Source organism: Camponotus floridanus, unplaced genomic scaffold (assembly GCF_003227725.1).
Source record: "Camponotus floridanus strain SB8 unplaced genomic scaffold, Cflo_v7.5 scaffold152, whole genome shotgun sequence".
Lineage (NCBI taxonomy): Eukaryota > Metazoa > Arthropoda > Insecta > Hymenoptera > Formicidae > Camponotus > Camponotus floridanus.
The window spans coordinates 367086-381273 of NW_020229273.1; the positions used below are offsets into that span (position 1 = coordinate 367086).

Here is a 14188-nt window from a genome sequence, read left to right on the forward strand (position 1 = left end):
TCCTGGCCTTTCTCGCTCGATCTCTACTCAGAGATCGAAAAAGGAAACACTCCTTTTGCCAATTAATTACCGACAAATAAGCATAAATATTTCACGCTCATCGTAAGGATCGCTCGATTTTACGATCGTTTGTTAAATATTTGAATAATTTTATTTTAACTCAAATAAAGCCAAATTACTACAAATTTCTGTACATTATATTTTCTAATAAAATATAAAATTCATGTGTCTGTATAACTTTTATCATATTACAAATTATTTAATTAATTAATCATTTGACTTTATTATATTTGGTTATATTTTCATTATATTTGGCTATATTAAGTTAAAGTAAAGTTTAAAAACAATATCTACAAACAAATTCTACGATGAATGAACTATAAGAAATTAGAATAAAATAAGTGTGCGTTATAAAAATAAAAGCATCAAAAATTGATAAAATTATTAATGCGTGCTCTTTAGGTATTGTGTATATTGTATATATATGATATACTATACATATATAAAATTATGATATACTATATATAAAATTATAATATATAATAATGTTCTAAAGATTACGTAATATTAAATGTATACACATATCACTGTGTTCTTAATAATTTTATACGATATAAAGTAATAAATTATCAAAATTAATTAAATATTGTACATTTTTTAATTTTTTATAAATTCTATTACATGTTACAATAATTTATGACGTAACGCTATATCACATTTTTGTTATTCCAATATTTCTCAGTTTTTAAATATAAAATTATAATAATATTTTTCGTGTACCTAGCATATAACATTTAAAAATAAAATTTAAATAGTTTTATGTATATGCTTGACTAATATGTAAGAATGTAATTATAATTGTAATTAGTGTATCTCTCGAAGAATTTTTTTATATTTATTCTATATTTATTTTATATTTCTAAAACTAATTGTCAATCATTACAGATATCAATGCTCATACGAGTTTTTATTTTCTCACCAGTATTTTTATCAAATTTTCTTACAAGTTTTTCTCAACCTTCAAGTTTCTTTTAATCGAATACTTTTAAATAATCTTCTTATGTCAGATTTGTTTCGAAAAGTTAAATTTGAATTATAGAATCAAATGAATCTAATTTTACAAAAGAAAGAAGAATTTTGTTTTCATTATTTTTATTTTATTTATTTATCATAATGTTATTGTAATTATATTGTGAGAAAGAAAATATATTGTACAAAATAGAAAAGGTGTCATTTTTATACTATAATTATTTTGTATGTAATATTATTTAGAATTTTGCGAAATATTATTTATAAAGTTTAAAAGTAATTTTTGATATTGTTAACTATTGTATTTGATTAATAAGATTAATAAGATCTATCTATCATACTATCTATCTATCTATCATACAGTTTTTTGATTTATTTTTTTTATGAAAAATTACGTTAATAACTCAAAATTAATAAAAATTACGTTAAATTTGAAACATGCTTTATTTGATTATACATAGAATCTTGATGATATTAAGAAACTAAGGAAACAATCATACATGACTTTATGATTTGTTTACATGACATCAGCTATAATGTACCAGCTATAATGTATCGAATTCATTAGTTTTCAATGATCTTTAGAAATGGTAAGATCGCAAATACACATATATATGTTTGGCATTGACAAATTGTGATAATACTGTGCTAATTGCAATTACTTTCAACAAGTAATTATATCTTAATCTATTATAATTTCAACATAATAAGGTAAGTTATTGCAGAAAAGTATTTATACATTTATAAAAATGCAAAATGTATATAGATAATACAATTTAAATTAGTTAAAAAGCAAGTTTGACGAGTTTATTTTCTACAACTTATTGTTTTCAACATTAATGAAATTATTAATAAAATGTGAATAATTTCAAAAATGTAACATTTTATACTAACTTTGAATTTAAATAATTTTAAATTTACTATAAGGAAATTTTTTTTTTAGAAATTAAAATTATGATATATTTTATATAGATTAAAGAAAAAAAAGAAAGACATTTCATAATGTTAGCAATTATTTAGTGAAATTTACTTAATCTTCTATATAAGTTACAATATAAGAAATAAAATAGATCATATACATAAATTTTTCGAACATTATGTTAAATGTATAATTATTATATATAAAGTATAAACTTTAAATTATATAGTACTTCGCAAATATTAACTATTTTTGTTAATAAATTGTATTAACATATGAACAAAATTGTTAGTTACTATCGCTAGTTCTGTACATGATTTTTTATTTGAATCTAGTTTATAAGACAACATTTAAAGAAAGAGATGGACTAAATTTATCTTCAACAAATTTTTACTAATAAATACTATATATACATATATATATATATATATATATATATATATATATATATATAAGTAATAACGATCGAACATGAATATAATACAAGATAAGTAATGTCAGTTACACATAAGTGAAAGAAGTTTAAATTTAAATTTAAATTATATGACTTTTTGAAAATATGTTAACATTGCAATTACATGACTTCGAAAACATGTCAACATTAAATATAACAGGCAGGCAAATCTTATACTATATGATCCCTCGTTCAAAATACTGAAATATTTTATTATAAATATTGATCACTTGGTTATGCGTTTGACTCTTATTGACACATTTCTTATCTGAATCTTTTTATATTGTTTTAAAAATATACCTATAAGCACGTGTATGTGTGTATATTTGTATTTGTGTGTGTGTATTTTTACGTACGTGTAAGTTTTTATGTATACGTATCTGTGCACGCTGCACCTTTTTATAATGATTTAAAGAGATTGAGAAATTTTAGAATAATATTATATTCACTTTTTTAATCAAATAGCGAAGATTTATTAGTATCAAATTCCTTCAAGCATTACAATCTTTTACAAATAACCAGTAAAATAAATAGTATTGTTTTGTTACTAGACGAAAATCTTGAACAGTTTGAACGGACTTTTTCGAAACATCAATTATGATAAAAAACCTAACAAAAAAACTGACGATTTAATTGACTGCTTAAAACAAGAAGCTAATAAATGGGCATGTATTCTCGGTGCGTCAAATTGCATGAAAACAGCCGAAATCAAATTGCATCAATATCTCACGAAAACTAAAAAAAACAGGTAATTTTTTTTCAATTTTCAATTTTCATAATTTCCTTCTTGATACATACTTGATGAATAACACGGGATTTCTAAGACTTTGAATTGAATTTTTCTAATAGATTTTTAATTTTTTTCTGAATATCATAGACTTTTACCTTGGTGGAGAGATTGGACGTTCTGTAACGATTTAATGAGAGCTAGCAGTAGTATTTGGAACAAAGTATGGAATATACATATTAAGAATCCTAACGTAATCACTTCGAAATCCCTTGCTTGTTCCCGTGATTCTGTTGTTATTATCAAATATATAGATATGTTATTCAATGACTACGTTAAAGGAAGAAAAAATGTTCTTTATGATTTTCATTATATCATTGCAAGGCACGCAAATGATAAGGAAATACTTAATCTTATATTAAGAAATTTAAAGAAGATACGCAGGTAATATATGTGATATCTTTTTTTGTACTTTTATCAATTCATAATACATGTATCATATAAAGATTATCATATATATTAATTATAAGTTTACTATATTTTATTTATAGAAAATACATTGCTGCAACATTAATTTACATTATTAATCATGTATATTCTGCGAAACAACTTAATCAGGTAAACTTTATAAATTTATTTATAAATAAATAAATAAAAAATGTTAATTAGGACAACTTTCTAGGATTATTATAATTGTACTGAAAATACAAAATTATATTACATTTAATTTTCGCAAAAATTGAATGATAACGCAAGATTAAATCACTAATTATTTATTAACAAACTAATATTGTAATTTTTTTCAGATAAGTGAGTTTGTAGATGGTTTTAATAAAAAAGTAACTGACGAACATGTTTTGGTCCAACAGTTATTTTGTGAAAAATATTATAAACTATTCAAGGTCAATTTTTGAAACACAATATATTTATTTATCTACTATTTCTTATTATTAAGTATTTTTATTTTCGCTTTTATGCCATACACATATTTTAAACCGTATTTTCTCTTAATGGCAGATTCTTTGAAATATTTTAAAACAAAAATTCTAATACAAAAATGTCTATGCCATAATACTTTTCAAACGAGAAGCAATTACGTTTTACGAATTGAATCGATATTTCATGCGCACTATTAAATGACACGTGAAAGAAATGACCTTATGAATGCCTTGTTTTTATGATATTATTAGTATAAATTTACAATCATATTCTCATTTTATGTTTTTTGTTCCTGTACGTATTGCATTAGCACATTCTTTTTAAGAATAATGAATGCAAGAATAAAAAGTATTTAAAAAATGGTTTAAGTGAAGTAAAATTCATTGATTTAATTTCTACTGAAATGGTTGCAATTTATATTTCATTGCGATCATTCTGAAATGCTAAATAAAACGTCAAGCATAATTTTATTACAATTTATTGATCTCGCAGTGTAACATAATAGACGCTTTTATGGAAATAATAATGATCGATCATTTTGATAGCTGAAATTGAAATATATCGTAAATTTTCATTTAAATCATTTTTAAGAGACCTTTAGTTCTTACGTTATTCATGAAAAGAATATATTATCGCAGTAGAGAAGCAAGAAAATATATAATGAGAATGCTTTTATAAATGATAATTGAAATATCATATATTATAAAAAAGATACCCCTTTCATTTTTCTTTCACTTGTCATATTGTTTTGCATGATTTATTGCGCAAAAACTCTGTTATTGACAAAATATAATTTTTTTCCCGTTTAAAAACTATAGATTCAACAATCTTGTATTCAAATTTTCGTCTTGAAACGATCTAAGAATTTTGTATTAAGATTTTCATTTTAAAATGTTCTTGATTCAGTCATTAAGAGGAAGAATGGCGATTTTAGGGCACTTTCTATATTTACTTTAATCATACAATAAACGAGAAGGAATACTATCATGTTTTTGTTTTATGAAAAGAATTTATTATTTATTAATAAAAATGTATTTATTAATTAATACATAACTATTTTAGAATTTATTACATATTGTTTGCATGATTTATTGCGCAAAAACTCTGTTATTGACAAAATATAATTTTTTCCCGTTTAAAAACTATAGATTCAACAATCTTGTATTCAAATTTTCGTCTTGAAACGATCTAAGAATTTTGTATTAAGATTTTCATTTTAAAATGTTCTTGATTCAGTCATTAAGAGGAAGAATGGCGATTTTAGGGCACTTTCTATATTACTTTAATCATACAATAAACGAGAGAATAATAATATTTTAGATTAATTGCAAAACAATAGCTTTTCCGGACAATCCGGAGACCACATTAAATATAATTATAAATACATTAATCAATTACAAGATAGAATTACGCTAGTCCGAAATCTTAAAACACTTGAGTCGTTTTCAGGAAATTATGTAAGAATGTAAGAAGAATTTATTTTATAAGTTTTATTATGAATAATTGTTATAATAATTTTACTTTTATTCTTCTATAAATATTAAAAATAAAGTATATTCACGGATTCTTTTAAATCGCATCCAGATATAAATTTTTTATTAGTGAATAGTTGCTTGAAAATCTACTCGTTTAGACTTTTAAAGATATAATAATGCAAATAGCAATATTCGTCAATAGATATAAAGTAATATTATGTTTAATATATGATATTTGAAATTTCGATTTTACACACACACACATGTATAAAATTAATATTAAATAAGAATGCAAAAATTAATATTAAAATTAATTAAATATTGTACATATTTTGATCTTTATAATCTAATATATGTTACAATTATTTATGACACAAACGCTATCATATTAATGTAATTATGATAATAAGCTGTATTTTTCGTGTAATATATAACATTTAAAAATAAAATTTAAATACTTTTATGTATATGCTAAATATGTAGGAATATAATTATAATTATAATTAGTGTATCTCCCTTCAAAAATTTTTCTATATTTATTCTATATTCATTTTGTATTTCTAAAACTGTCAATCATTACAGATATCAATGTTTTAAATCATATCAATGTTTCAATGTGTCAAAACAAATTTTTATAAAATTTTCTTACAATTTTTGTTCTTCAAGTTCCTTTTATCAATCGAGATACTTACAAATGATCTTATGACAGATTTGTTTCGAAAAGTTACATTTGAATTTTAGAATCAAATAAATTTAGTTTTACAAAGTTAAAAAAAGAAAGAAGAATTTTGATTTCATTATTTTTTCTTATTTTATTCATTTATCACAATATTATTATAATTATACAATTATTTGTGAAAAAGGAAATACAGGGTGAGGCATCTAAAACAGGCCACCTGAATAACTCCGTTGATAAGCCGAATATAAAAAAATTGTTCAGACAAAAGTTGTATGGTTTCAAGGGGGACATATGATGGTGTCATTAGTTTAATCTTGAAGAGCCACCCGAAGGTCACGTGAAGGTCAGCTCCAACTTTTTAAATGGGACACCTTATATGCTTTTGCATATTTTTGTAGCTCATCTCAAGAGCTTTCCAAAACACTACAATTATGTTAGTTTTCATTAAATACTTTCCAAGTTATGAGGCTTGAAATCATTTTTTAATTTTACATAAACCGTAAAATATCTTGTAAAATATTCATTTTTCGATTATTTTACCTTAATACTTTTATGTACAAAATAATGAGAAGAATCAATTGGTGTAAAGAAAACACATAATTGCTTCGAACAAAAAAATGTAATTTGCAATTAACAATTACATTTTTTTGTTCGAAGCAATTATGTGTTTTCTTTACACCAATTGATTCTTCTCATTATTTTGTACATAAAAGTATTAAGGTAAAATAATCGAAAAATGAATATTTTACAAGATATTTTACGGTTTATGTAAAATTAAAAAATGATTTCAAGCCTCATAACTTGGAAAGTATTTAATGAAAACTAACATAATTGTAGTGTTTTGGAAAGCTCTTGAGATGAGCTACAAAAATATGCAAAAGCATATAAGGTGTCCCATTTAAAAAGTTGGAGCTGACCTTCACGTGACCTTCGGGTGGCTCTTCAAGATTAAACTAATGACACCATCATATGTCCCCCTTGAAACCATACAACTTTTGTCTGAACAATTTTTTTGTATTCGGCTTACCAACGGAGTTATTCAGGTGGTCTGTTTTAGATGCCTCACCCTGTATATTGTACAAAATAGAAAAGATTATAGTGTATAATTTTTATATTATAATTATTTTACATGAAACATTTAGAATTTTGTGAAATATTTATAAAGTTCAAAAGTAATTTTTGATATTACTAACTATATTATACTGATATTTGTCGATTATTAAGATTGCCATTTGTGCATTTATCTATGATATATAGTCATAATAATAGTCATTGTAATAATAAACGTTTCTAACGTTATTAGGAACAAAATCGCTTTGCATATGTATGTACATACATACATACGAATGTCTAAAAATTGAAAAATTCAAACAAAAATAATCACAATTCTAATATATGATTATCGTACATCAGAATTGACTCTATATCAATTAATTTAAACTGATCGCAATCGAAACTATGCATCAACATTGTATTAAAAAGTGTTATTAGATTTTTCATTACGGCTTTGTTTCCTGAGATATTTTAATTTTAATATTTTAATGAGATATTTTTAAAGAAAGTTTATTTGATTTAATAAAATCCAAATAAGCTACTTGAAAGCGTTTCGACGTATCGAAAATAGTGACTCTCAATGAATTTATTTCTTTTATGTACTTGACGTTGCGATGCTACCGCGTCGCATAAAAAAATATTAACTTCGAGAAAAAAATGAATAAACAAATGAATGTCATAGAATACTTTTACAATACTTTTATTAAATCATTTGACAGAGTACAAAGCACGATTATAAGTATGCCATTTGTGCATTTTAACTGGTTTATTATTTTAGTTATATAATATGTAATATAATATGTTATATAATATGCATATTATATAATTCTTATTTTCTTTTTAATTTACAAAAATATGTAAAAATAAATAAAAAATTATTGGTTTTAGAGATTTTTATAATAATTTTCGAAATAATTCTCTCTTAAATACTCTGTAATCTGTAAAGACCTAAATACTTTTCTAAAAAAATGGGATTAAAATATATTATACAATTTCTTGATTGCTCATATTACAAGAAAAATTACATTAAATTTAAAAATACTAAGTATCTATTTGATTACATCGAATTTTTATTATATGCTAAGGAAACACAATCATACGTAGGTAACTTTAGGATTTGTTTACATGACATTTATCCATAACGTACATTAGCTATACGTAGTTATCAAATTCGTTATTTTTCAATGATCTTTAGGAATGATAAGATCGTGAGTATATATACATATATATTTGACATTAACAGCTTGTGCTAATGTACTGTGCTATTATTTTCAACAAATAACTATATCTTAAATTATCACAATTTCAATATAATAAGGTAAGTTACTGCAAAAAGCACTTATATACCTATAAAAATGCAAAATGTATATATAGACAATACAATTTAAATTAGTATAAGAAGCAAATTTTGAGTGGCAGAATTTTATCTTCTATATCTTATCTTTTTCAATATTAATGAGATTATTAAAATGACTTCAAAATTGTGACATTTTATACTAATTTTGAATTTAATTAATTTTAAATCTAAAATTTATAAAAAAGCTTTTTTCATGAATTAAAATTATGATATATTTTATATATGTTAAAGAGGAAAAGAGAAAAACATTTCATAATATTGGCAATCATTAAGTGAAATTTACTTAATCTTTTATAAGTTACAATATGACAAATAAAATAGGTTTTATATATCTGTATTTGTTCAAACATTTTGTTAAATGTAACTATTATAAGTTATAAATAGTATAAATTGTATAAAGTGCTTGGCAAATATTAATTTTTCTTATTAATAAAAATGTATTACATTAACACATAAACAAAATAATCACTAAATATTAATCTGTATTTTTTTATTTGAATCTTTTGCAAGACAATATTTAAAGAAAGAAGTGAACTAAATTTATTTTCAAAAAATTTTTAATAATAAATGATATATATATATATATATATATATCATTTATTATTAAAAATTTTATATATATATACATATATTGTAATAATAATAAACTAGATTATAAAAAATAATAATATAATAATAATAAAATAGATTATAACTAATAATAACGATCAAACATGCGTGTAATACATGATAAATAAGTAATGCCAATTACACAAATCAAATGGAAGAATTTTAAGTTCAAATTATATCACCTTGAAAACATGTCAACAATTATATGACTTTAAAAATGTCAATATTGAATAGAACATGTAGGCAAATCCTATATTACATGATTGCTTGTAAAGTGAAATATTTTATTAATTTATTGATCATAATCTAAATTTTATTTCTTTTTGCAATTTTAATTTCCTCAAGTTTATGGATATAAAAAAATTTCGATAAATTTAATTCATATTAGAATTGAGCTCACATGTATATTTTGTATCAAAAATAGATAATAAACAAATGAAATATCTCATTTAAAAAATTAATAGAAAAGCTTTTTCGCTTTTAGCAAAACTATACATTGAAAATTTTCAAAAGAGAATAATTTGACTGTTTAAATATAAAAATGTCAGATTAAAAATAAAATCTTTTAAAAATAAAATCTTTTTTCTACCCATGAATAAGAAATTGTTATTTGCTCAAAAAACTTAATAATATAATAAAATAATAATCTAATAAAATAAAATGTTTTGTAATACAATTTTTTATTAGATATTATAATTTTTTATAAGAGATAGATTTTGAAATGTTAAATTATGTGCAAAAATTTAAATTCTTTGACTGTTAAGTATTAATTAAAAATTATAACGAAATATGTCTACTGAGAGAATCGTACTTACAATAATCTAATTATTGGAATGTATTTATCGCAATTCATATGTAAAAGAAATATAACATTATGAGTGTTACGATTAAATTTTATTTAATAAAATAATATATAAGAAAAAATGGAGAGTTCTGATTTTATTTTAAAATGCTTTTCGTACTAAAAAAGATATTCTTTTTTCTACAGATACCTGAAACTAGAAAATCGATATGACATGCTTCAAATTGTTGTTTATCACATTATTATATATTATATTAATATTCATCAGTGCGTCAGCATCTTTTTCCGAGGAGAATTCAAAAAATTATGTGTATTATATAAATTTGAAAAATGCATTTTTACCGGATTATATAATACCACATCATTATATCATTAATATTATATTATATAACAAATTGGAAATAACAAATTTCATTGGCAAATGCCATATATACATCAATATTTATCGTTCAACGCATATGATAACTTTGAACGCCAAAAATCCGCAAATAAAAATAAATAGTGCAATTTTAATAAGTAAGTCATCGTTTGAACAAAAATATTATATTCCACAGGATAATACGTATAACAATGAAAGTCATACTCTCAACTTTCATTTTATCGAAGAAATACCAAGAGGAAGTTACTTCTTGAGTATGAATTATACCGGATACTTCAATGATGAAAGTATCTTTAAGTATTCTTATATAAACAGCACAGGACATAAAATGTGAGTAAATAGTGAATATAATAAAGAAATGTTAAAAACATGCATAATTTATCATTATACAAGATATTGATTATTAATTATCGATTATTAATATTGATTATTATTACATTTTATTAAAATCTTCTTCAAGTTTTATTGCTTATCATATTTTTATTTATTATCTTTTTATTTGTTGTTACGTAATGTATTTTTTCTTCGCAAGATTTAGGTATTATGGATTGAGATGTACACAGGGTCTTTAAAAAGTCCCGGAACGATAAAATATCTCGATCAACTATAATGAAAAATATGTAAGGAACAAAGTTGTAGGACTGAATAAAATGTACCTAATGATAATAAGAATTTGACCTTGGATGAAGTACTCAAGGTCATATAAAAGTCAAGTTAATTTTTTTAAATAGAACTTCCTATTTTTTGTTACTTATTCTTGTAACTTATCTCGAGAGCTTTCCAAAACACTATAATAAAGTATCTCTTTATTGAGTACTTTTCGAGTTATGAGGCTTAAAATAATTTCTTAATTTTACATAAATCATATAATATCTAGTAAAATATTTATTTTTCGATTATCTTACCTTAATACTTTTATATACAAAATAATGAGAGGAATCAATTGGTGTAAAGAAAACAGTTATTTTTAAGAAAAACAAATTTAATTGTTAATTGCAAATTACATTTTTTTTCGAAACAATTATGTGTTTTCTTTACACCAATTGATTCCTCTCATTGATCCCTCCTCATTATTTTGTACATAAAATCCTCTCGTTATTTTTAAAATATAGGGAATTCCATTTAAAAAAATCAACTTGACTTTTATATGACCTTGAGTATCCAAGGTCAAATTCTTATCATCATTAGATACATTTATTTAGTCCTACAACTTTATTTCTTACATATTTTTCATTATAGTTGATTGTTTTCGAGATATTTTAGCGTTCCGGGACTTTTTGAAGACCCTGTATGTTTGTCTGATTGTGTGAGAGAGAAAATTTTTATGAGAGAGAAGATTTTAAATATTTCGAGATTACTATATAATTACACAATTCATCAAACTATATATTTTAGAGTTATTATTTTATTCTTACTCTAGTATATTGTAATATAATTGAGCATTACATAAATATATGTAGCACAATACAAAAAAAATATTATTACATATTATAATAGAAAAGGCATAGTAATAGCAATGTATTAATACAATATAATAATAATAATAATAATAACAATAATAATAATAATAATAATAATAATAATAATAATAATAATAATAATATAATAAAGTATGCTAAAATATTATTTTTAGAAAATAATTTTTAATTTTATGATAAAGCCATGTGAAGTATAAGTAACTTTATCAAATAGAAAAATATAACAAAAATTTAATTATTGTTTATAAAATATACGCCTGTTTTATAGTATTGCATTATAAAAACATATTTTTCACTTTGTATTAATTTTTAATACAACGATTAAATATTTTTCGTTACATATAAGGTTTATTGTTAAAATGTAGACGGTTGTACGCAACGCATTTCCAGACAATTGGCGCTCGAGAAATATTTCCATGTTGGGACGAATGGAAATTCAAAGCGTCTTTTAATATTTCAATAAAACATCGTAAAGAATATACAGTCTTATCGAATATGAATTATAACAGAAAAATTCATTCAATTAATAGCAAAATGCAATGGACGTATTTCGATATCACTCCTGAAATTTCCATTTATCAAGTGGCATTTTGTCTATCGACAGATAAATGGTTTAAATTCATTTTTTCTTTTCATAATCGCTTATCGAGTTCTGGTTTATCTAACATAACTGTATGGAGTAGAAATTCTTCTCAAGTATTATTCGCTGCAGAAGTTATTAACAAAATTGCAATATATTCCGAAAATAATTTGAAGAATTTTGAGATTTCGACAATTCAACATGTCTTAATCCCGGGCCTTTTATATAATACCATAAGAAAATGGGGTCTCGTTTTCTACAGGTAATGCAAATAAATTCAAAATAATAATAATGAATAGAATATAGAAAATAATAATCTATTTAAAAAATAACTTTTTTGGTTTAAGATTCTTTTTTTTATTTCATAATTAAAAATTATTAAAAGAGAAGAAATATATATACATTTTATTTTATAATGAAATTGATATTAATAAACAATAATTCGTAAAAAATATAAAATGGTGAATCACTCAAATGATATTAAATTATGATTTTAAATATATATTTGTTGTCTTTATTTTATTTTTATCATATATGTTACACACACAATATCTATCTAAACTAAAACAATAAAATTTTAAAATTACCTCAAAGTTTGTTGTTAAAATTATGGTATTTTATAAGTAACTTAAAAAAAAACAGCAAAACATATTTAGTACTTCAAGGCAATAATATTATATGTATTTATGATAAATGTCAATTTGCAATTGATCTTATTATTTTGAACGGAAAAAAATATTTTATGAGCATTTTACACAAAAAATATAATATTTTATAATAAAAGAAATAGAATATTGCATAATTTGTAGGCCCATATTAATATAAGATAAAAATAAGTAATTTGTTTATTCCTGGATCAAATTTATTTTTATAACATTATATGTATATAAAAGCGTATGATTTTTCTCATTTTAATAAACTATATAACAATTTTATGAATTAATATTATTATTTGTGTGTTTAATTCTTTTAGTTTTTTTTTATAAATATCATATCTATATCACATAATATTCAAAAGAAGACATGTTTTATAATAAATTTTCGCACATGTATCTTATTATTAATTTCATGACATATACTTAATGTAACCTGTATAATATTATAAGAACAATACTTTATTATACTACATATTTTAAATAGAGATAAATAATATTTTTATTATTAATAAATAATTTTTAGAGAAACAGCTATTATCTATGACAAAAAAATAGATTCCCTTGCGCATAAAATAGAGGTGGCATATTTAATTGCACATCAAATAGCACATCTATGGTTTGATACCTTCAGTACATGGTGGTCGTATCATTGGTTAATCCAGGGATTTGCTACATTGCTCGGAATAGATGTTCTTCATAAGGTTCTTTTTTTTATATATAATGTTCTTTTTTACGTATGATATATTTCGCTTATAGTTAGGTTATTAAATATGAAATGATTCTTCACAATGAAAAAGATCTTAATATTTTATTAGTCTGTAAATAACAATGATTATTTAAATAGTTTATATTTTTATAGTTTATATTTTAATAGTTTATATTTTTATATTTTATCATTTAAAATATGCAAAATAATTTTGACAGAATTGCACGTTTTCTATAAGATATAGAAAGAAAACTTATATCAAGTTTCTTTTAAATAATTTCAATGGTATTTAATCTTATATCTAAAAATAAATTACATATATATTCTAAAGCTATCTATGGTGACT

At 22.2% G+C, this 14188-nt stretch overlaps 1 long non-coding RNA gene across 1 annotated transcript; it reads left to right on the plus strand.

Moving 5' to 3' along the window:
* The first annotated feature begins 1692 nt into the window (after positions 1-1692).
* LOC112637329 lies at positions 1693-3426 on the plus strand. The gene is made up of 3 exons (XR_003122501.1): positions 1693-1740; positions 2954-3150; positions 3280-3426. It is a non-coding gene; the product is annotated as an uncharacterized LOC112637329 (long non-coding RNA).
* The last annotated feature ends 10762 nt before the right edge of the window (positions 3427-14188 follow it).